We start from the raw sequence: 26,483 nt of genomic DNA, 5'->3' as shown, positions 1-26,483 counted from the left end.
TTTCTATTCTGTTCCATTGATCTATATGCCTATTTTTATGCCAATACCATATTGTTTTGATTACTGTGGCCTTGTAGTATGTTCTAATGTCTGGAAGCGTAAAAATACTTCTTTTAAGATTCATGATACTGTATAGCAATTACCTATAGCAGGAAATGAAATATTATAATTAAAGTTTTCCATGCTTACACATCTACATACATATATAGTATATAGGATGTATACACATATACATATATATTTCATATTGTATCAATGACCTATTGTCACAATGCTATATAATAAGCCATACTCCAACTCAGTAGATTAAAACCTGTCTGCAGGTTGATGGAGTATTGGCCAATCTAGACTGTAACTGGCTAGGTAGTTCTGCTGATCTCCACTGGGTTATTGGGGTCCTCTAAACTAAAACCTTGAGCCTCTTTGGTAACTGTTCCAGGTAACTCATTGGCTTCTTGGGGTCTGTGGGATGCCCTGGCATATTCTTGTCATGAAAATGGCAGAGGTGAAAGAGCAAGCAAACCCAATCACACAAGCGACTTTCAAGATTGTGCTTATGTCATAACTGCCACCAATCCCACTGGCCAAGGCATATCTCAAGAGTGGGAATTAGGCATCCTGCAGTAGGAGGGCAGTGCATACATAGTGAAGAAATGATTATGAAAAAAGGAAGAGAATTAAGACTAACAACGCAATTTATTTATATATATGTATGTTTATGTATATAGGTATCACCTCATTTCCTTCTGAAAACAATTTCTATACATTGTCTAAAGATGATTTGGAAGCCCATTTTCCCCCCAATAAATGTGCTAGCTTCCAGAGTGATAAAAATAAAAGCCGTTATGTTTTAGAACTTTTACAAAGTACCAGACACTATGCAATGGATTTTTCATTCATCAGCTAATTTATTTTTTACAGCTTGTTACTATTTGTTCTCATAATAGTGAAATGTAGGTGATATTAATCTTATCTTAAGATCAGAAACTAAGGCTCAATCAGGTAACCTAGCCAGTGCGTGCAGAAGCCTGGATTCAAACTTAGTTCTATATAATTCCAAAATGTGTGCTGCTATTTCTGTGTGCATCACTCTTATTATACTTAAAGCCCTCTGACCTGGCCCCAGCCACCTTTTCCAATACCATTTATTACCTCTTCCTGTCTATTAATTTCTAACCAGGTCCCACATTACACTGTATCCTTTGTCTAAAAGATACTTCAAATTTTATCTCGATATCCCAGTGGGAAAAGTCTTTCTCACTTCTGGCCTACCATAGCTGTGATCTGTACTTGTCCTTAAGACATCTCATCATATTCTCATTTGGGTTTAATGAACTCTGCCAGTTGATAAGCTCTTTGAAAAAAGGCAATCAATCTTTGTATTTATTTCTTCTTTGCATCTACAATACATTCAGTAATTTTAAAATAAATGAATTCATAGACATGAATTTTCTCCTTCCACATTTGGGTTCAACACTGAATAGTTAATGAAGATACCTGTACTCAGAAGGTAATTTTCTCTTTCAACAAGATCCTTTCGGAATCAGAAGACCATTGCTAGAAAATTACTTTGAAGAAGAAATTTCTTGCATAAAAAGTGTGGTTCATAACCAAGGAGATAAGAAAAAGGTAACCAACTTGAGGCAAAAGTGGTAAACAAAAGGGAGGATAGAGTCTACAGTGAGAGAAGAAAGTGAAGAGAAAAGGGAGGGGCAAGTATAGGAAAGGAAGAAGGAGGAAGAGGAGAAGAAGAAAAAAAGCAAGCAAGGAGGGAGCAGGAAATTAGAAGAGAGGTGGTAATAACCAGGCCAACCAATATGGAACTAGACTGTTGAAAATAACTCATTTAGACCTGATCCAGAGAGGGCAAAAGTGAGCAATCGTATTATTTCCATGTTGGGATAAGTTTTCTAAATAATGCTAGAAATATTACAGGTGTTATTAAGATCCTGATTGCAGTGAAGATTTACCCAAAACCAAAACTTTTGCCAAAGTGTAAATAGCTTTTAATGCATTCTATTCTTTAAACACATTTTTTCTTATCCAACTGAAAGTAGAAAGAATACCACTTAATAATTTTGCTATTAAATAACACATGGTATCTCATCTTTTCCAAGCTTCCTTGCCAGTATCAGGAAGGATTCATGGGTTTTGAAAGATCATCAAACGCTCTAGTCCTGAAGTTAATCTGAAGTGTCTAGAGGCAGGATGTGTCCAAGCAGTCCACAAGAAGCCTCCTATAAAACTTCATGCATCTCAAGGATGGAGTATCTTTTCTGGTCTCTGGTTGAAATTCCATACTCTCCAGGAGCAATAATCTTCTTCCTTCCTTGGCTGTTTAATCTTCATATACTTGTGGGAAGGAACATTTCCCTTGGAATCTTCCAGGGTTTTCATAGTCTTCCTGAATGCGATCATTGGGAGTTAAGATGCCCAAAAGGCCAAAAGGATGGTGTATTTAATCAGTGTGCCCAGCACCAAAGGCTTTCTTCTGAGTCTTGTTGAAATTTTAGTTGGGTCACCTGCTTCCCTACTGTAACAAGGCATCATATACAAAGATGGAATTCCAGGTGAGGCCTTGCCAGGACCACAAAGACTAAAAATGTTCCTTTTGCGGTGTGTGAAATGGGAATTTTCCTCCTTCTGCTGAAAGCAAACCAAGCTCCTTTCCACTCAAATATCATGTTGCAAGCTCCTATGAAATTTGCCCTCTGTCATGTCCCACTAGATCTTTTCTTGGCCTAGCTAATTTCCAGGTTCTGAACTCCCATGAAATATCTGTGTTTCTCATTAATTTCCACAGATGTGTTTCCCTTTTCTCTAAGTGGAATCTTGGCATCCTGAGGTTGGTCTAGATTTCTAACCTACAGTCCTTATGTACGTTTCTGTGGTCTTGGAGGACATTCTCTTTCGCCTCATTTCTTCACCCTCAGGTAATGAACATGGTCAAATGAGGCGGCGTGAAGTTGGGCTCATGCAGCGGCGTATGTTGGTTCCCTACTCTCTGGTGTGGCTTCCTACCACTTGGTCACAACCTGAATCATTTGTAGATGAACCAGCCTTTCCCCTGAAAGGTTGCATCAGTGATAATCCCTCGAAGCACTCATGCTAATGGGCTCTGGTTTTGAATTCTAGTGTACTAGAAACAACGTACTTTTTGAACACACTTGGCTCAGCTATTTCATTTGGGTACCATGGGGTACAACGCTCTGCCAACCAGAGTTGAAAAGCAGACATTGCATTCCTTTCACAGCTTCAGCCTGGAAAAGAAGAATTTTTCCATCCCCTCATAAACCCAGGAAACGTCCCCCTCTGTGGGTCTACTATAACCTCTCTTAGGACAAATTGGCTAAATGGAATTTCCTAAATGGTTCCACGAGCTGTTCAAGGATTGCATGCAAAAAGGGTTCCCTCGGCAAACAAGATGGGGAAAAATTTCAAACTGTCTCCCTCTTGGATAATACACACACACACACACACACACACACACTAAATTTTCTAAGAAGATGGCAAATATAGAAAACTGTTTTACTTTCCTTATAGCAACATTTTCTAAACTTCTTTGACAAAGATTCATTTTATATTCAGTACCTGTCACAAACACACTGCACAAAGATTACTAATAAACGAGTCTCCAGGCTTTCCTATCTGCCTGCTAACCAGTGCGGATTTGGGGTTTTGCCACTCAGTTTCTTCCATTTCTCTACTCCTGTGGTTATCCAAAAGGCTCCTTGGGGTGTCTGTGATGAAGAAATAAGAGGAAAGACAGAAGAACAGAAGGATAAGAAGCTCAAAGGATAGAGCTTAGTGGAACGTTATATTTTCAAAGAACGCTGCACCCACATATTCCACCCACATGCTCTTGTAACTCTGTGACTTCCAATGATAGATAGGATTTATGTTGCCTTCCCTTGAATCTGGACAGGCTCTATGACTGCTGTGACTGACAGAGTATAGCTGAAGCGATGTGATATGTCCTCTGAAGTTAGGTCATCAAAAGGAATACTGGGTTCACCTGGTGCTCTCTGTTTGCATGCTGGCCAGCCTCCCTGTGGTGAGGAAGCCCAGGCCCCATAGAAAGGCCTGTAGGTTTCCTGGCCAACAGCATTAGCTAAGGTCTCAGCTAAGAACTAGTATCAACTAATTGCCAGGCATCTAATGAGAAAGCCTTTGAATGATTCCAGGGGCCCTCTTAAAAGTTCCCTAGTTAACGCCGAGGGCAGCAGAGATGAGCTATTTCCACTGGGCCCCACCCCAATGATAGAATCATGAGCAAAATAAGTGTGCATTATTTTAAGCAATTAAGTCTTGGGGTAATTTGTTATGTGGCCATAGTGGCTGGAGCAAGCTGGAGGAACTCTGGAGTGGAGGGAGGGAGATCAGTCAGCATGATTTAGCTTAGTTTTATAGATGCATTTATGATGGTGACACTTACCAATTAATAATAAATGACTGCTAACAAGAGAGCAATTGTTTCCTAGAATTTAGGTTCGCACAAATATTAATATTACCTGGAATGCTGAGTTCCCTTTCCCTTACCAAGAAAAACCATTCAAGCACTTACCATATGTCCTCTTGGGACACTGTTCATTCAGGGTTTTCACTAATTCCAGATTCCAGAGGTGCTATGGGCTGAACCTCCAAGTTTCCACATGCCTCTCTTCCTTTCCTCTTTAGAATGAGCTGAACTATTGTTTATCATCTGTTGAGAGAATCCCTTCCTTTCTGTTGTCCAGGGATTTTCTATCTATACCCTTCAGAACATTCGCCATAATATGAATTATTTCACTGATTCGATTACTTATTTGTTGAAAGGAATTTTCTTTCTTGCTTGGTTCACCACTGTATTTTTTAAAACAATGCCTAGCTAGAATAGGTATTCGTTAGATAATGTATAATCATGAAGGGTAATTGGATCCCTCCGTGTCCTGGAAGTCAGAAAACAGGCTTCCGGGGCTGCCTTGTAGCTAATAAAGATATAGAAGGGAGGCCTCTGTGCCCTATGCCTCGTCCACAGAGAAAGCAGGGCACAGATGAGTTCCCAAAGCCCCCCATGGCCCCGCCCCTGTATGGTTCACATTCTTGAGGATCTCATGTGGCCTGAAGTTCAACTTTAGCAAATCCTTGTACTGCTGAAGCTGATTTTTTTTCCTCCACAGAAACTGCATTCAATCATTTTAAGATCTAGGTTATAGTTTCATCTGATAAAGCCATTTGTTTTTGGAACATTTGGTCCTTTGCAGACACACCTTTGTTCTCAGTCTAGTCTACCTGTTCCAGACATTGTCCAAACAGACAACCTGGGGTAAATATAACTAGACTCAGTTCATGATACTTTGCAACTCCTATTCTCTTTCTCCCAAGAAAAGACTTAAAGGCACAACCATATGATTTATTGTCCAAACCAGGATGCTTTTGAGAATAAAATGGAATTCTATTAATAACCACATCCAGGAAAACAGGTCTAAATCAAGATTATCCCAGGCAAACCTGAATGTTTGATCATTCTTTATTTTCTAAAGCTGAGATATTGTCACAGAAGGAAAGATGTGTGTGCGTGCGTGCGTGTGTGTGTGTGTGTGTGTGTGTGTGTGTGTGTGTGTCTGTGTACCTGTTAATTAAATTTTCAGAACTGGTAAAATAAAGAGTCACCAATATTTTGGCTTCTACAACAAAACACACTTCATCAGCAACAAAGGTTTTGATGCTATATTCAATATATCTCTTTATATATTCACTTTATTATATATACACACATATATGTTTGTGTGTATATATAATAGATTTCAATTTTTAGGGCAGTTCTAAGTTTACAGAAATATTGCACAGAAAGGATGGTCGGTTCCCATTTTTCTCTCTATGCTGAATAGTTTACCCTATTAATGTCTTGCATTAGTGTGGTCCATTTGTTACAATTGACACACAAATACGGATACATCATTATTAGCTAAAATTCATAGCTAATATTAGGGCTCACCTTTTGTGTTGTACAGTCTATGGGTTTTGACAAATGCATAACAGCACATGTCTACCATTGCAGCATCATACAGAATAGTTTCACGGCTCTAAAAATCCCCTCCACTCACCTATTTATCCCTCCCTCCCCACCCCCAGCAACCACAGATCTTTTTCCTGCCTGTATGTCACATAATTGGAAGCAAGCATATGTAGCCTTTGTAGATTGGCTTCTTTCACTAAGCAAATATGTATTTAATGTCTTTTCATGATTTGATGGCTCATTTCTTTGCATCACTGAATAATGTTCCATTGACTAGATGCAGCCACAGTTTGTTTATCTATTCACCTATCGAAGGACATCTTGGTTGCTTCCAATTGGGGGCACTTATGAAGACAGCTGCTATAAACATCCATGTGCAGGTTTTTGTGAGGACATAAGTTTCCATCTCCTTTGGGGAAATACCAAGGGTACCGATGGCTGGATCACAAAGTAAGAGTATGTTTAGTTTCATAAGAAACCACCACATTGTCTTCCAAAGTGGCTGCATGATTTCGTATTCTCACCAGCAATGAGTTGAGGTTCCTGTTCCTCTATGAAATGTGGGTATTTTAATGGAAACAGCGAAAAATGTGGAGGAACTCTGAGACCAGCAACAGCTAGGAGCTGTCCCCACTCCCAGACCTGAAAGGCGAAAGGAGGAAATCCGGGTTGGCAGAGACCCGGAGAACTGGAACCATGAAGGCGCCATAATCATGGAAGCCTGAGCCACTGCCGGAAAAGAAATGCTAAGGCCAGGTGGGGCAGGGGAATAAGTATCCTGATCTCTTTCTCTCCTGCCCTCTGGACTCCTGCCAGTACCTCCCATTAGTTTAAGCAAGGTAGGAGCTAGAGCACAGGAGAACCCATGTGATGTGCAGGAAGGGTCAGCCCCCAGGGACACAGAGCAGGGCAGAGAAGGGTGGCTAATGGACCTGTGAGGGAGCTGAGTGCACACAAGCATTACAAACTTATGGTCAAGATCGTAGGGTAGGCCACAATGTGTGCAATTTTAAGAGCACTGTTGTTTTGGAGGGAGTTTTTAAATGGTGAAGCGCTATTTTTCTGTAGTGTGTTGAGTTATTTTAAAATGTTCTAAACTATAAAACCTGGAGCTGCAGTCATCAGTGGCATGGAGGGCAGTAGTACCTCTCTTCAGGACTTCCCGTCCTGCTCGCTCGCCCTGGTGGACAGCCCCCTAACCATTCCAGGAAGGTGGGTCTTCATTCTACTTCAGATCTTTACGAAGGAGGGAGACTTGCCCTTACCTATCAGTTATAGTGCTTTATAATATTGCCTTTGCATGATTATTTCCAGGTGAAATTCCATTAAAACCCAATGTCTATTCTTTGAATCTAACCAGCAGTGTTATGGGCCACAGTACTATTGGCTATGTCTTGTCAGCTTCTCATCTTGAAGCTCCTTTTTGTTCAATCAAGTAAATAACTTTCTTACGAATGGGGGAAAACCAAAGCCCAAACAAACATTCGCTTCTTTCAATCTTTGACATGCAGGGCCCTCCAAGCATAGGCATGGGGGGTGGGGGATGGGTAGGGACTCCTCTTGACCTAGTTCAGAGTTCCCCAATCTTAGCAATGTTGACATTTTGAGCTGGATCTGTTGTCGGGGGTTGTCCTGCACATTGTAGCATGTTTAGCAGCATGGTGGTCTCTGCCCACCAGATACCAGCAGCATCCTCCCTAGTTGTGCCAATCAAAAATGTCTCCAAACATTTCCAAGTGTCCCTCACTGGGTGAAATCTCCCCCAGTTGAAATTACCGTCCCAGTCTAAGGGAGGCACCAGTGTCTGCCTGTCTTCTCATCATAGTAATGTAGGAGTAACCTTTCTCCACACAGACATGGTGTATTATTTATAACCAAAAGGTTTCACAAACTGGATCCCAACTTGTTACAAAACACTGCCTTCCCCAAAATTCGCCTCTGAGGAGAGGATGCCTTTTCTGACCCAAATAATTTTCCTACTTTACTCTCCTTTTACCCGCATTCACAGGATTCCTGGTTTGGTCCTAGTTCTCCTTAGCAGATCTCAGCACCCATTGTGGCCAGAGGGCTGGTACCATTCACTGATAACACATACAACTGTCGTAGAATTTCAAATTGTAGTTAGAATAAAAGACTTGGTGTTCTGGGGTTTCTATGATGCACACAATTAGAAAAAAAAAGTAGAAGTACCTATTTGCGCCTTCAACCAATCAAGTCATCAAATACTGACCCCTCATCATTTACCATGTTTACCCAATAGTCCTTGTTTATTCAATGTTCTTTTTTATATCTATTAATAGAAAGAGAAATAAATTTTCTCTTTCCAGTCTTTACCTCCCTTCAATTGTTTGAGAGGGAAGAAATTCTCAAACGTCCCAAACTCCTTTTACATTGGAGGCAGTTTTATTTATTTATTTTTTGAAATATCCTGCCTCATTCCAAAAAAGGTTTTGAGGAGAATGAAGACATTAGAATGGCACGGGTCAGTGACAGAGAAACTGAAAACGACATTCCCCAATTCAACATTATTTTCTGAAACAATGTCAAGCCCTTACAAGGATGGGAAAATAACGAAGTCACATACCGTGAAAGTCAAAGATTCTCTCCTAGGGAATAAGTGTCCTCGAGCTACTGTCCTCTCAGGACATTTGTGAGCTTAGCAGTTTGGAATGTCAACAAGAAGGGTGATTGGGGGCAGAGGGCTGCAAGAGGCTTCATGACCCACTCATTGATCAATGAGAGGAAAGGAGTCAGAGCTAGAAGTTGTTTGGAAAGAGTGTGCAGACTAACCATTTTGAATCAACATGCAAGAAAGATTTATCTTCCCCAGACATGAGACAAATTACAACCAAGAATCCTGAGCAAGCAGATCTCCTGAATGCAATACTCTACAGCGAATGGGGCTGCAAATCAGTTCAGTAAATTGTGAGACCCTGTGCTCTTTGTCTTTCAACATCCTTCACCAATCAACCTTCCAAATGTTCAGCCCAACCAGGGAGATGCATTCGGTCACTTCATTAACAATAGTCTTCAAGACCAAATCTGGGTTTGAATTTTATTTTATGCTGACTCATATTTTAAAAAGAAGAAGAAAAAAAGAAAACAGAAGAGAAAGAAAGAAAGGAGTGAAAGAACAATATGTAATGGGTCCAATTGGGGTTACTTAGTCTGCCATAGTCTTTCTAAAACGGAAGTGGAATATTAGAAGCCAGCTTTTGGGTGGAAGTTAATCCTCAGAAAATGTTCGAGCTCAATTATGTCATCAATAAACCCTTGCCATAAGTTGCCTAGGATACCCAAGGTTGTTAGCATGCTTCAGAGGGGTCTAAAAGAGTAACTTACAAAATCACAGGCACCCGCTCTGCAGAATCAGCAGTTATTCCAGCTGGAAGAGCAGAGGCCTTGGAGCAGCCTACATTGCTATGACCCAGCCACCTTGGTCAGAAACAGGCCTGGAAGCCTGCACACAACCCTGCTAGAACTACGTGGAGGATGAGGATGATGATTTAGCCAGTCTAGAGCAACACTGTGCAATAGAAATATGATGCAAGCCTTATATGTAATTTCAAATTTTCTAGTAGCCACATTAAAAGGTAAATAGAAACAGGGAAAATAAGTTTCAATAATATATTGAATCCAAAATACCTAAAACATTATCATTTCAACTTGTAATCAACATAGAAATATTTAATGAAATACATTCTTTTCTTCATAGTAAGTGTTGGAAATCTGATGTATATTTTACACCATACATCACAATACAAGTGGCTATTGGCATGTTGGTCAGCGCAAATTGAAAGAAACCACATACAAGTTCTGATCTCTCAGTACCCTAATACAATAAGACAAGCCACAGTATATCGATGAAGTGACTCCATCAACCTGACTCGGAAACAAGGTACAGTTACACATAGCAATAGCAGGAGAGTTGGAGCCCATCTCTGTGGCCAGCTAGCTGTGTGACCTTGGACAAGTAACTGGGTCCCTCTTCCTTTATCTGTCCACCGAGGCAGTAGTGCTAGATGATCTCTCAAGTACACTTAAACTCAAATTTCCAAGGTCTCTGGGACTGTGAAAGACATGGGTGAAGGTTTCAAAGATATGTTCACAATTTTGGGGGGGGGATACTTGTCCCCGTAAGAGTTGGAGCCTAATTCCCCACCCCATCAGTATGAGTTGGACTTAGTGACATGCTTCTAATGAACAGAATACGGCAGAAGTTATAGGATGTTAGTTCTGATATTAGGTTAAAAGATTGCAGCTTTTGTGTTGTTCCCTCCTTTTCTTCCCCCCCCCCACCCCCTCTCTCTCTTTCTATAGAGCAAGCCAGCTGCCATGTCATGAGGACAATGGAGAGGCCCACATTGTGAGGCACTGAGACCTGCCAACATCCATGTGCCTGAACTTGGCAGCAGACCATCCTCCAGTCAAGCCTTGAGGTGACTGTAACCAAGAGGACAGCTTGCCTACAACCTCATGAGAAATCCAAAACCATAACCACCCAGGAAAGCTCCTCTTGAATTTCTGACCTACAAAAACTGTAAGATAAAACATACACATTGCTTGAAGCTGCTAAATCAGAGGAAATTTGTTATACAGCAGCAGCTGGCTAATACAATATTCTAAAATATGAAAGAAAAGCTGAATGTACTAAAACACAGGTTGACTGCAAACAGGATACCACAAAGACATTCTTCCCAGCATGCACCGGCACTTTTGGGATGCAGGAGTGGCAAGCAGGCCCACCAATTGTAATCAGTAGCATTAATTGAGCATTTCTGTGTGTTAGGCCCTGTTCTAAGCACTTCATATATCATAACTCATTTGATTCTTACAGTGACTTATGAGGTGGGTAGTGTTTCCATTTCACAGATAAGAAAACATAAGCACAGAGAGGTTAAGTAATTTGCCCAGAATTATACAGATTGTAAAAGACGAAACTATGATTTGAACATGGGTTTTTCTCTACCTCTCTGCTATAAGGCCTCATCCATGAAATTAGGGGAATGTTCTCCCCAAGGCCTAATTGACCGAAGAGATGTACAGACGCACAGTAAAAAGCCCTGAGATAATGACTTCCCCTGGGAACAGTGTGTGGGTTGCTGGGCGCACCCACCTACAGTATGGCTATTCACATGTAGGGGTCCTGGCAGCAGCCACAATCACACTTCTGGCGTGCTCTGAAAGGGGAAGACTGACTCGGGCATTGGCCCAAATTTTCTGAAAAATAAGACTTTCTAATAAATGATGATGCAGCAATTAATGAAGGAGGACCAATGCCATTTGAATCTGGGGGACTTGTTATTTTGGGGAATCAGTTTTTCAGGTAGCACTAATGGGGAGTTGAGATGTTTTAAGAGCATGCCATAGTCAGCCGAGTTGCTTTTTTAAACTGGAAATGAAAAAGTGATGTTAAACCACAGCAGATGACCCTGAAGTTCAAGGTTAGTGAGTACTTCCTGTCAGGGAAGGCTGTGAAATTTGAGCCTCTGGAGTTTCCTTCCCCAGCATTTCCCCTCCAAGGTTTTTAGGCTACAGCATTAAAAGAGGGGAGAGGTGAATTCTATCAGAGTTTAGAAGCATGACTGTGGTCAGAGCTGATTTTGAGCCCTTTAACTTTGTCATGTGCAAGCTACATAAACTCAGTTAGATAACCACCATATCTATACTCCAAATTTCTCAACTGTACAATGAGGATTTATAGCAATATCTATATTTTACGGATGCCATTAATGATTGTTACCTCAAACTGACCTAAGTCAATTTGATCTGTCACAACTACTAGCTCCATTTTTTAAAAATTTTTATTAATCTAGATAGCTTTCAATAATTAGAGGTAAGTAATGCCATTACCTTCTAATCTCCCCACCAGGTACTATGTAACAATAAAAGCAACTCTCAGAGAAAAATTTGCCCCAGGTACAAATATTTATTTTTGCAAGTAGGTACCAAGGGCTAGGAATTATTGACTTTGTTCTTTGTTCTGCTAGATGCTTCTGTAGAGCCTTGCCCAGAAGTTTCATTTGTAACAGACGAAATTCAGTGGCAGAATTTAGCCCTAAGAATTCAGTGAACAAAATTTAGCCCAATTCAGGTCACAAAATCCTTCTATAAACAGCTAAAGTCAGGACCATTTCATATTCCTAAACTAAAAATGCCATTCAGAAGTTTGCAGACTCTTGGATGTAACAACCCTGTTCATGCAAGGGGGAGCCCTGCATAGATAGCATCTCCCTACAATCCACATGGCTGAACAACCGCAATTCCACCAATGAAAAACTACTCCCGATACCCAGTATGCTAGTTTACCAGGCATCTGATGTTCACCAAAAATCAAGAGAGCTTCAGGACTTACAGTAGGGCTTTTGAAGACAGTGGTGTGCTAGTAAACTAGGTTTCAAAATTGGAAGTGTGTGCTGATTTCCACTGTATAAAGACAACCACCATACTGACTTCAAGCTATTAACATGACATCCCTGAAAGCAGTGTTAGAAAGCATTGTATACAACTGGCTCTCATAAGCCAGTTCAAGCCAACTCTGGGATACCACTGAGTATGGTCTTATGATTTGCATTTTTGAAATGCTAACTACCCAAAGAAACAACGAATGTGAACAGAGAGTTTCAAAGCATGACTTTGGAGCCCTTTAACTTTGTCATGTGTAAAGTACATGAACTCAGTTAGATGATCACTATACCTACACTCCAAATTTGTCATGTTGCATAAAAATGACCCCCAAACTTAGCAGCTTAAAACAATACACATTTATTATCTCAGTTTGTGTGGCTTGGGAATTGTGGTATGACTCAGCTGGTATTCCTTTGTTTCAGGGTCTCTTAAAAGGCTGCGTTCAAGGTATTGACCTCATTCATGGTCTCATTAGAAGGCCTGACTGGGGAAGGATCCACTTCCAAGCTCAGTCTTGAGGGCGGGGGTCTCAGTTCCTGCTGGCAGTTAGCTAGAGGTTTCCCACAGTTCCTTGCCATGTGGGTCTCTCCTGCTTCATCATCGTGCGCGCGCATGCGCGAGAAAGAGAGAAAGAGAGAGAGAGAGAGAGAGAGAGAGAGAGAGAGAGAGAGAGAGAGAGAGAGTAAAAGCAAGAAGGAAGTCACAGTGTTTTATAATCTAATCTCGGAAGTCACAGCCTATCACTTTTGCCATAACCATTTGTTGGAAACAAGTCACTTGCTTCCAAGCAAGTCGAAAGGGAGGGTCCGCCATGAGGTATGAATGCCAGGAGGTGGGAATCATTGGGAAATATTTTAGAAACAGTATACCACAGGCTCCTAGGGTACAGATGACAATTAACTCCTAAGTATATGTCACACTGTCCATGCTAAAAAGCATTTCAAATTAGATGATAAGCAATATAAACCAAGGCACTGCAAATTGAGTCCTAAGCCCAGGAAATGTGCAGGTTCTCCTCATCTTCCTTCTTGTCTCAATGGTATGGGAGCATCGGAAAGGTGTAGTTAGAGACTGCAACCTGGTCTCTCAAGAGCTCCAATTTGGCCAATACAATGTTGAAAGCATTTGAAGCTCTTCAAGTATGCCTGCCCTCTTCTCTTTATCATAGACTCCACCATTCCCTATTGCTGACATACAGCAGATTCATACTGTTACTTTGCCAGTCTGGTACCTGCACAATCTGCATCAGGGACCTCTTGACATTGAACACTATTTTTAATTTCCTCCCTTCCACTAAACCCATTTGTCATTCAACAAATACTTCTTCAGCATTGTGTTTAAGCAACAGTAGCGGGCAGCCATAAGATATGGAGCTGTGTAAACTATAGCCCCTTGGCCTGACCAAATGAGCTATGTCTCATTTTATTTTCTCACTTCAAACTGTGGTGTTCCAAAGATGGTCAATCTGGTGGTAAAGCAACAGCAAAGGGCTGGGGAAGTTCAGGAAACAAAACCTTATTCATTCCTTGTGCAAAGGAGCCCTCCTCACACCACGTTAAAGCTCTGTGTAGGGTGGCCCAGGAAGGTCCCCAAAGCATAGTCAGGCCTTGTAGACCAGAACAGTGGTTCTTGAAGTGGGGTCCCCAAACCAGCAACTTAGCCACACTTGGGACCGTGTGAGAAATGCAAACTTTCTGGCTGAATCAGACCTGGATCAGTAACTCTGGGGGGTGGGGTGCAGCAATTTGTTTTATCAAGCTTGCCAAGTGGTTCTGACAGTTCCTCTAGCTTGAGAATCATTGGACTAGAGCATGTCAGAACTGAAAGTTATCTTAGGGATCATATGCTCAAATCCCTTGCTATACAGATGAGGAAACTGAAGTGCCAAAAAGTGACATGACTGGTTAATTTCACCTAGCTAATGAGCAGATGCCTTTCTCAAGCACAGGCATTTGAGCCCAGAGATTTCAAGCAGGCCACGGGCTGGGCTCCCTGTCAGCCCTGGGCTCCCGCCTAAATCCACTCCTTGGCTTCGAGTGTACCAAGCACCCCCGTCCAGTCATGCACAGCACGTCCTGCCAGGTCTGCAGGTGTGGTCCATGTACTCAGAGGTGTGCCACTGGAAGAGTTAAACAATCACCAACCCTTGCTGGCCTTCCTGCTCTTTAATGCCACATACCTGCCCCATTACCTGCAAAGGTGAGCTCAGACAGAGGCTGTGATCTCACACCTCTCTGGATACCTGCCAAGGCTGAGGGGGCTGGTATGGGGCTGCCACTTTGTTCACACAATTAACGTTTGGACAATAAACCGGAACTTCCCTAACATACTGGACCCTGGAACATAGGATCGTGGTGAAGGGCACAGAGTTCCTGGTGTATTTCAGGTATAACCTTCTGAATCACCCCCATAGAATGAGCAGACTTCTCAAAGGCACATTATGTGAGTCGGTGAACAGGTTATAAATAAAGTAACAACAAGAAGCAGTATTTATCAGAGCAAAAGATCCCTTACTGAGTAAAAAAGGGAGAGGGATTCTTAGGCCCTACCTTCCACTCCTGGGGGCTGGGGAGAGAGAGAGGAGAAGGGGGCTCTCTAGAATGTTTTCTAAGGTCCCTATTTCTATGAACAAGACTAGAAAACAATAATATAACTATAAAGCACATGCATTTATCTGGGCTCTTAGAGATTTTTTAAGTTTCTTTTTCTGAATCTTCATGTCAATTTCCAAATACATTTAGAAAGACTTGATCATGAGAGATAGCGGGAGGTGGGTAATGGGTTATTCTGAGTCTAGAGCTACACGTTATTTACAATCAAATGAAGAAATTAGGTGACATTACATATGAATAATCTCTGACTTCATAAGTTCCAGTTACAACGTGTAGGTTTGTTTTCAAACAGTACTTCTCAACGGGGAGCAGGCGAGAGCTCGTGTTTCTAAAGCTTCTCAAAAGCAGTTTAAAAATGCAACTGTCCTTCCTCTGGGGGCTGGGAATGGGGCGTCCATTTTCCAGGTTATTTCGATATATAGTGCCACCTAGTGTCAGCCCACCCCCCACCAACTCCCCTCTAACTCCAACAGGGGTACAAAAATAGTGAATACGTAATTTACAGAAATCCTAAAAATCCACAATACTACATTGTGTTCCTGAGAGAGAGGGGCCATCTCTGAATTTTTATACTGTAAAGCAGAGGTAGGTCTCAAACTAGTGGCCCCCTGCTACATCTAGCCTACAGACATACTTTACGCACAGCGTGGTATACACAGTGTTTAACTCATTTTTAAAAGAAAAACTTGAATTAGTTACTGCTGCAGATTATATTTTTAAAAGATGATTGCCACACTATTTCCTGGCCCATGTGCTCTTCTAGAATATAACCTTCTCACTACCCCCGTCAAGAGGCAGGGCCTTGAATCTGGTGGGCTTTGACAAATATAGTATGGCTGACATGATACTGCATGACTTCTAAGACTGAGTCATCAATGGCCATGCAGCATTCTTCTTGTGTATGGGAACACTGGTGCTTGAAACTCCGAGCCCTCATGGGAGAAGTTCCACTACCCTGAAGCTGCCGTAATATGAGGAAGTCAGGTCACACGGCGAAGCCACGTGTAGTTGTTCTAACTGGCAGTCCTGGTTATTGGGTCTTCCAGCCGAAGCACTAGGCATATAAGTAAATGAGCCTTTACAGGACTCCAGCCCCTAGTCTTTGAGTCTTCCCAGCTGAGGTTTTAGACATGGTGGAGCAGACACAAGACATCCCCATTTTGCCTGTGATTTCTAACCCAAAGGAATCCATGAAAATAATAAAGGGGTTGTTTTTAAGTAGATAAGTTTACAGTTAACTTGTTACGCAGAAATTATAACTGGCACAGTTTCCAAATTTGTTCATAAAGAGATGTCCCGTAAAATTTCAGAGTGTTTTGAAAAATTGGAGGATATGGCAGATGGAGCACATGAGTCCCCGAAGCAAGAAGCTAGATAGCAGATCTAGTGGCCAGCAGATGGGAAACACACTCAATGGCCATGTACTTTCTAGTTTTGCACAATTGCCGTCACTGACACTATGAGCCAAGATTCAATGGCATGAAGTGTTACACTCGGCCTGTTGTTTTTCTTATGCAGAACTTTGTCTTTCAAAGCAGGTAAATGGAAGACAGAAAGGGCCCTGAATCTTGGACATTAGCATCTTCTTGCCTGGCTCCTCTATGTGTTTTGAGTTTGCAACACCTGCCCTGGATATAGTAAGCATATAATAAATACTTGTTGAATTTTGAAATCATCTATCCTTCTTGCTGATTTTGTATTCATCTCTGGATATTGCCGATAAAAATTTTTTCCCCATAGGTTTAATGACACTTAAGACATCTTTTCCCTCCCTCCCTCTCTTCCTTCCTTCCTTTCTTCCTTCCTGCCTTCCTGCCTTCCATACTTTTGCAGCTGCACCCCTGTTTGTATATCATACCACTGTACACTGGCTGTCCATTAATTTCCTGCTCAGAATATAGAATACTAAAATAGCTTTCAAGCTGGAAAAGACTTGGTCCTTAGCAGAAGTATCATTTTGTTCAAGGCACGCCCACCTCAGAATCATTTCGGAAGTTCTTTAAAACACAGAAACCAAGGCCCCTCCCCAGACCCAGCTGACATTCCCATATAGCATGCTGGAGGACCTCAGCAAATGCTCTACATGATTTTGGTGCATGCTGTGGCTTTAAAAATCAGTCCAGCCTTTTTCAAGCAGCCACTTAAAGAAGGTAGGTTCTGTCATTGAACCCTGGGATTGCGAAAACAGGTTCAATGTGACCAGGGTAATGGGTCCAGGCATACTGCATGAATGCCAGAGAACAAGTGGAAGTTGCCCTGGGGAATATGGTGAACATGAGGTGTTAGGACAACGAGAAGTTAGGGCCAGGACCTCCAATAGCACAGACACTAGGAGATAAGCTGAGTAAAGCGTGCTTAAGCAGGGCTTCTTGTTGTATGGTCCATGAACCTAGAGAGGAAGAAAATTCCACTTTGGTTGCACTAATCTCTGAATGCAATGTAGCACTTCATTTAATTATGAATGTAGGCAATAAACCACAGTAGTGCTAGCAGGACCCTGGACTTTGTTCTACAAGAAATCACAGATATCCTTATATCACAGAGATACCTTATACTGCCATTTTTACTAATCATTACTTCCAAATTATGAGAGTTGTTAGGCCCCCTGTTAGAGTGTGCTATTGAATAAACTCTTACAGAAACACATTTATTATTATTTATTACAATTAAACATTTTTTGATATATAATTGGTTTTCTTTGTCATTTTCAATATTGTACTTTATGGATTTAAGACATTCCTTAGGAAGGAGTCCACAGGCTTCCCCAGACTGTCAAAGATCCGGAAGCACCCTGGACTAAAGGGACCGGTCAACTGTGGAGAAGCCTGCCTTGTCTTACAAGTCTACTAGAAAGATCCAGGCCATCGCCTTCCACCTGTGGCTCTCCCCGAGGCAAGAGGAAACTAAGGAAGGTGACAGGGGAGAAGAGGGCCTCCCAGGTACACTCAGCACCAGCCCATTCCTCCTGGGTCCCAGCTAGTAAAGCCCGTGCTTGTGCACTGCGTCCACTGGTCTGCCAGGGAGGATCCACAGTGACAGGCACGGGTTAGGACATGGGAGTGAGGCTGAGGGAATATCTTCTCCTAGAGACTGGGCAGTATGTCCAGCCTCACATCTGCGTGTCACCAAGCTTAGAACCTCCCTCTGAGGTCACTTAGCCAGCCATCCTATTTAGGCAGCATTGCAAGTGCCACTTTCTCACAGGCTGGAAAGAGACAGCCACACGTGATGATAAGCAAAGGATGTGTTCCTCCAAGCTGGTGGACCAGCACTGGGCAAGGCGGTATATTCATCTTCACACCCAAAGAAAACCCTACAAAGTTGGGTTTGTTCGGTTTTTTTCCAATGTCCATGTTAATACCTCCGTTGTCCTGATAAAGAAAAAGAGGCTCTGCAAGATCATCACTGTATAATATTAATATCTATTATTATTACCAATACTGTGTAGAGTGCCCCTGAAAAGTGTGTTTTTATATAAGCAAGAGTGACTCCATTTTGTATGAGCAAGAGTAACTCCACCTTGGACACTGAGTGCTATGGAAATTCCCCATGAAGATAAACAACAAGTAAACAACCACCGGGTGGACAGTGCAGCAGCTGCATGGACGGATAGGAAACAAGTCTGTGAGGACTGATAAGGTGACGTCATACAGCTCTACTGAACTCCTTGAGAACCCAGGACTTTGACAGCTCAGAGAGCTGGTCTCGGCTGAGAGGTGATCAAACTGCTCTTCTGCTCCAAAAACCTGCTTGCTGCATCAGACTCGGACCGACCACCCCGGCCAGCTGCCCTGCGTGCCAGATTCTGAATGACCCTGGGACTGTTTTATCAAAATACTTTACTAAATTGTTATTCTATATTGATGGCCATATTGCTATGATGATATTGTGATATTGATGTTAAGGAAGCTATTCCTCTCACTGCATTTTCTGTGTAAATAAATGAGCATACAGAAAAGCACTAGATGTGTGTGTTTGCCTCAATTCTCTCTCAAAGCCATGGCTACCACAGAGGCCTTAGTCAGTGCCAGATAGGTCCTGGGGGGTCTGAGAGTCTCCCAGGGGTTAGTCCCTCTGACTTGCAGGAAGAGGCTGCAGCACGGTCTTTGAGCCTAGCAGACACTACTGACAAATACTATTAATTGCAATTAATTATGGATTATAAGTATTAATATATATTCTGATTTTGACATCGATACTATTTAATATGTTAATTATGATTCGTTACAAATCATATTAATAATTGCTAATAGTATTTTTATTTCACTTTTATTGTGCTATAACTGACATATAGCACTGTATAAATTTAAGGTGTACAGCATAATGATGACTTGCATATATTAGGAAATGATTACCACAATAAATTCAGTTAATATGTATCACCTGATATAGTTACAAAAAAGAAAGAAAGGTGTTTTATCTTTGCGATGAGAACTTTTAGGATCTATTCTCTTAGCGACTTTCAAGTATACCCTACAGTAGTTAACAGTATATAGTTAACAGTAGTGTTAACTATTGTCCTCATGTACATTATGTCCTCAGGACTTACTTATGCTAAAAGTTTGTACCTTCTGTCCTCCTTCATGCCATTCTCCCACCCCACCTCTGGCAAGCACACATCTGATCTCTTTTTCTATGAGTTTGGTTTTTGTTCTTCAGATTTAGATGAGTGAAGTCATACAGTATTTCTTTCTCTGTCTGACTGATTTCACTTAGCATAATGCCCTCCAGGTCCATCCGTGCTATTGCAAAGGGCAGGATTAATAATAATATTGCATCTTGCCACATACCAGACCCTGAATGTATTACATCGCACTTTCATTTTCTCCTATCATTTTTGCCAAGCCCCTTAAGGTGGATACTATCATTATTGCAGTTTTATAGATAAAGAAAATCAGGGGCTAACGAACTTGCCTGAGGTCCTACAGCAAGGAATTAGTCCTTATTTCCTTGGAGGACTGGAATTTGAATTCAGGCTTCTGTAATAGAAAGTCCATGTTCTCTCCCTGTATATCAAGGGCTCCTGGTCCTCCCTTTATCACTTATGCCAATGCCCCTCCAGCCCTACACAGTCTAGGCGAGGTGGGAGTCTGGAACCTTCCAGGGCAAGGGAGGGCTGGGCAGTCCCAAGTCTCAGAAATGCAGAGCCATTGGGGCCATTTCTTCAGGCCTGAACCTTGCAGACCTCCTCCCACTATCCCCCATGTCTTCTATTATACAACTTGAGTCAGCAACTGAGCAAAAGCCACAAAGACAGTCCCAGGAGGTGTGGTGTGACCAGGAATAAACACAGGCAGGGAACATTTGAACCAAAACGCACTGAAACTTGACAACCAGGACATGCCAGGACACGCCAGCTCATGGCTCATAAAGGTTGCAACTTTTATTGTGAATATTCAGCAGTCACTTGGTGGTAATAATAATAATAATAATAATAATAACAATAATAATACCTGCTGACACTGTTGGGGTTCTCTGGTATTTGGGGGCACGGCACTTTCCAAGCTCTACTGTAGGGAAAGGGCTGTGAAACCACAGGCAATTGAACGTTTTCTTGCCTTTGAAGGGAGGAGACGCAGGGTAGGGTTAAGGGGTGGAATTTCCCTGGCTCATTCCATGACGCCAAGACCAAGGTTAGAAGTGAACTGAAGCACCTTGTAAAAAGCATTATATATAAAGTCATCTGTTTACCTCGGCCGCTGCTGTCACAAGCCCCATGTTCCTATCAAGGGCTTAAAGCAAACACTGTAAGCGGCTAAAAGAACAACATCCTTTCTGATTCTCTCCTAAGACCTGATTCACTTACAAAATGGGCTTATGAACTTAAAGTTATGAGAGGGGAGGAGGGAGAGGAAAGACAAGAACCCTTTTATTTAGCATCTTATTCACAATGAAAATTGGCACAGGAGCCAACCACATACATTAACATAGCTTGGGCAAGTTTAAAGCTTATGAATACATTTCTGTGGAAAAATGTGAATATGGAAAATCCCCTCTCTTATTTTGCCCTTTCCAAAAAAGCAATGAGTTCTGGGCTCAATGTGTATCCGTAACCTCACTTAGAAACCGGGAAATACCAAGTGGGACTCAACTGGGGGAGTTCAGGTCTGAAGAGACTTGAGGGTCTGCTACCTTGGAAACCAGAAGAGAGGAAGGGAGGAGGGTGGGACTCACTCACATGTAAGATTTCATCATAAATTGCAGAGGGAAAGTCCAGATAGAATAGCATGAGGTTCTCAGCGTCTCTCTGGTGACAGGGGTGTCTGTTGAGAAGATTAATGGTAATTAGAAGAAGAGAGGGAGAGGGATTTGTTTCCAATCTTGCTCAAAATACACCAATTGAAAGGGGAGTTATAGTTAAAAGAGTTATACACAGTAGTAAACCAGGAGTCTGCTATGGTGACCTTGTCATTGAGTTTTATTCAAGGGTTTTTCCTTGAAGATCCTTTAAGTATTTAGAAATACAAAGTAATACATTCTACTGAAGAAGAAAAAAACGCCTTGAGAATAGAGGCTTCTGCTGGCAGTTCTTGTTTTAGCTATTTTGCAGGCACTAGTGGATGCATTGCCTGACAGTTTCCCTAGAGAATAAAGAATTTTAACTCTTCATTCACAGACAGAGGAAAATAAGGATACACAGGCTAAGAACACTGTCTACAACTAGAGAGCACCATTCATCCATGTGTTGCCATCTGTGTGCCTGCCATCCATCCATCCATCCATCCAAAACTTATTTATTGAGAGCCCGAAGGATGCTAGCCTATTTCATGCAAAGGTCTATGAAAGTCCTGGGGAAACGCAATTCAGGAAGCTAATCCTCAATGCTTAGTCTGGAGAGCTCGAGCAGTGTGGGTCCTGGTGGAGGAGACAAAGTATGTGAAGTCTATGAAGTGGGAAAGAAATAATTATAAACCAAGTGAAATTCTAAGTAAATATATAAGCAGCCACTTCGCTAGGAGTGATCAACTAAGAAAATCTAATGATCAGAAAACAACAATTGACATGTTCCTAGGAAGCGCTCGGCAAGTAATTACTGGGCATTTACTAGTGGCAATCTGTGTACACAGACAGTTCTTTCTATGCTCCCAGGGGTCCCAGTGCAGCTGTGAAAGCAAACATTTACCCACCTTGTGGTAAATGCTGCAGGCTCTGTGAGGGCTGATGAAAGAGCATGTGACTGGTCTCCAGACTCAGGGGGAGTGGCTTGCTTGTACAAAGGCCCTGTGGTGGGTACTAGCTTCTGAGGAAATGTCCGAAGGCCAGAGATGGCTGGAGAGGCTGGTCATCTAAGGCCTTTTAGGTTATGCTGAAGGCCATGTAAATCCAGGAGGACACTCTCATGTTTGCCTTTTAAACCATGCTGCTGGCTTCCGAGAGTAGAATGGCCCATGGTGGCAAATGGTGGAAGTAGAAAGAGGCACGACTGCGGCAGTCATTCAGGTAAGATGGTGATGGCCTGTGAATTAGGACCTTTCAGGGGTAGATGGAAAGAATTGAGAGGTGGGCTTAAAAGCTATAGAGAGGAATAAGCACTGCAGGAGAGAAGGAAATCAGAACCTCACCTCAGGGAACAGAGGAATGGCAAAGGAAGAACATGCCGCCCCCTGAGTGGTGAACCAAGGCATGGTGGGTGTTGCAGGGGTCAGGAGGGGAACAGGGAGGAAAGGCAGCCTCCAAGCTCCACACCAGGTGGTTGTGGGTGGGCTGTTCTTGAAACCAGGTCCCCACCCAACTTAGCTATGGACAGAGAAGATTTTATTTGAAATAGCTTCTAGAATGTCAGATATGTCTTCACTCATTCTCATCTTTCCTAGAGACTAGATTTTTCACTTTTTTTCTGCGCTGTGATGTTTCTAGGCTTGACATATACAAATGAAAGAAGAAAATGGCAAGTCTTTGATATTTGTAATTATAGTTTCCCAGATACATTGAGCAGTCACAGAAATAAATTGATATTAAAATAGTAAATTTCAAAAATAATATTAAAATGATTTTCAACTTAATTTTTAGAGAGCACAAAATAAGAATTCATAGTACTATTTCCTTTGGCTTACCCACATATGCCTTACCTTTTCAGAGACTAAAGCTTTCCATTGTGTGCACTTCAGAATATGATGTGACAGCCACCGCTGCCCACACTTGAGGTATCACTCTGCCTGTGCGTCACCGTCGCTGCATTTACAGCAGTAATTCAGGAATTACCTTGGATGTTTTATTAATGAGCTTCATAAATTACTAATCAGCGTCCTTTAAATGATTAGGAAGTTGGGCCTGGATATCACATCATATGAATTCATCATAAGTTTAGCAAACACTTTTTTTTTAAGTAGTCCAAGTGTCGTTTTGTGAATCTGTTATTCAAAGGATAACTCCGACCACCACTTCTAGTAGCAAAATGGACCAAGATCTCTAAAAGTAAATAAAGATAAGTTTATATGTCTCCGAAACACTTACAAATATCCTAGGTTTTGTGTGTGTGTGTGTGTGTGTGTGTGTGTGTGTGTGTGTGTGTAGGGGGTGTGTGTTATGGAAAGAAGATATATGTAAAGAATAGAAGGTGGTTCTTGTTATTTTTCAAAACTAGTTCATCTTTTCTAATGAGTCATATTTCTGTGTCTACGCCAAGTTCTTCCATGTCCCCACTGGCCTCAGTTTTGGGATTCCTGGGTGTGACTCACGGGTCATGATCCTGAAGACAGAGCCCTATATTTCTCCAGAAACAGTTTAGGTCCCTCCACTTGTGAGGCAATGATACAACTCCATATAAATCAGTGGGAGCTTTGATGGATTGACTAATATGTTAACACCCTGTGATCCAGAAGTGGAGTTGCCTAAGTTTTTTCTTGGCTGGGTCATATCAACTGTGTCTCAGGCACTGTTCTAGAGTTTTCCGTATCTTCTAAAATTATGTGCCAGGATGGGACAAGACATAGATGATTAATATACAAGACCTTGTGTAAGTCAATCATATTTTTGTTATTGGAAAGAAATCAATTTCTATGCATTTATGTTGGCTCCTAACTTTATGTCATCATTCTTGGAACTGTAAGAACTGCTCCTAGCTCTGAGGATAGGACATAGAAATCCTAATATTTGAACTTCATGACTTGTGAACACAATGTCATTTAGCCTCATTTGAAGAACTGGAAGAAATTCCTATTTATACTTTTCCCCCTAACACTTAAATTCAGCTTTGCAAAGTTTGTTGCTCAGAGACCCTACAAGCTATAAGAACCACATGTTACCACCTGAATAAGTTCCTCCAGAGGCCCACCAATATAATTCAGCATTATGAAGACAGATTAGAAAATACCATTTGTAAGAAAAATAGAAACAAACAAAATCTTTTTTAAAATATCAAGCTCTTTTCAATTCAATGTATCTGTTATTAAACAGATATGGTTTTGAAACTAACCCTGGATGGTAAATGTGTGTGTACTATAATCAATTAGTTGCTGCAGGGAGAACTAGTTTGAAAAAGATACTGGTTCTGAGGAGAAATGATTCAGTTGATCAGTAATATTTGTCATAGGCTCAGAATTAGGGATTAGTGGTTTTAGCACCATCTATTTGCCACCAAACCCTAATTCCTAAGCCAAAATTTAAAAAATTATTTTATTAAAAATATGAGGTCTGGCAATTAAAGAACTTGTTGCAACAATGTTACTAACCTTTTTGATATCAGAGGAATTATTCATTATGAATTTGTACCAACTGGACAAACACTTAACCAAGTTCACCATTTGGAAGTGCTGAAAAGGCTGCATGAAAAAGTTAGACAACCTGAACTTCTCACCAACAATTCATGGCTCTTGCATCACGACAATGCCCCAGCTCACACGGCACCGTCTGTGAGGGAGTTTTTAGCCAGTAAACAAATAACTGTATTGGAACACCCTCCCTACTCACCTGATCTGGCTTCCAAAGACTTCTTTTTTTTACCCGAAGATCAAGGAAATATTGAAAGGAAGACATTTTGAAAACAATCAGGACATCACGGGTAATACGATGACAGCTCGGATGGCCATTCCAGAAAAAGAGTTCCAAAATTGCTTTGAAGGGTGGACTAGGCACTGGCATCAGTGTATAGCTTCCCAAGGGGTGTACTTTGTAGGTGCCCAAAGTGATATTCAGCAGTGAGGTGTGTAGCACTTTTTCTAGGATGAGTTTCCATACTTAATTGTCAGACCTTGTATAATGGGACACATTAAGATAACACATCATCTAATATATTCCTATTGCTATAAGTACTTTATATCTTTTCTCACTCAAGAAAGTCTTATTACCAGAAATCTGAGAGGCTGACCAGTGAAAAACAACTTGACACCAGGTACCTAAGCTCTCTCCCTCTCCCCCATGTCTTTGACATTCAACATATGCCAGTGACTTCCAATGTTTATTCTTCAGACACAATCTTAACTGAGCTTTGGATTATATTTTCAATTATTCATTAGACTGCTTTATCTTTAACATGGCAAACTCAAGCAATACCTTCGTACTCGAAAAAGATTCTTCTTTGCACATTTTCTATTCCATTAATGGCATTATTATGAATCCAGACTAGAAACTTAAAGTTATTCCTCTTTTTCTTTCAACCAACCACTGCACAAAATCAGTCACCAATCCTATCAATTTTTATCACTTGACTTGTATCTATATTTTATTTTTATTTTTATTTTTTAAAGGTATTATTGGGGAATTGGGGAAGGGGAAAAGCCAAGTTGTTGTCCTTCAATCTTAGTTGAGGGCACAGCCAGCTCAGCTCCAAGTCCAGTCGCCATCTGGCCACCCGTCAGCAGCTTGCGGCAACTCAGCTCAATGTGCAGTGTTCAATCTTAGTTGCAGATTTGCGTAGCCCACCATCCCATGTGAGAGTCGAACTGGCAACCTTGTTGTTAGGAGCACGTGTTTTCACCAGCTGAGCCATCCTACCACCTGTTGGCAGCTCAGCAGCAGCTCAGCTCGGGCACAGCTCACTGGCCCATGTGGGAATTAAACCAGTGGCCTTGTTGCTCAGAGCTTGCGTTCTTAACCAACTGAGCCACTCGACCGGCCCTTTGTAGCTATATTTTAAATTGAACACCTTTTCTTTGGGTATTTGTTTGTTTGTTTTTTTTAAAGATTTTTATTGGGAAATTGGGGGGATGGGAACAGTGCTGGGGAATTGGGGAAAGGGGAACAGACAAGTTGCTGTCGTTTTGTTCTTCAGTCTAGTTGTGGAGGACGTTGCTTCACTGGCCCAAGTTGGCACCATCATTGCGCTCTTCTCTGGCGAGGCAGATCAGTCGCCGGCTTCTGGACGGCCGCTCACTGCGGCTGCTGGCCGCTCACGCTGGCTGCTGGCCACACACGGTAGCCCATGGCAATCCACTGCCACAGGGACTGCAGCCCACGCCGTCGCCGGCGACTCATGGCAGCCCAGCTCCAGGTTGAGCTGTTGTTCAGCATCTTAGCTGTGGAGGGCA

Source organism: Hipposideros armiger, unplaced genomic scaffold (assembly GCF_001890085.2).
Source record: "Hipposideros armiger isolate ML-2016 unplaced genomic scaffold, ASM189008v1 scaffold_89, whole genome shotgun sequence".
In the NCBI taxonomy this organism is placed as follows: domain Eukaryota; kingdom Metazoa; phylum Chordata; class Mammalia; order Chiroptera; family Hipposideridae; genus Hipposideros; species Hipposideros armiger.
This window is presented reverse-complemented; position numbering follows the sequence as displayed.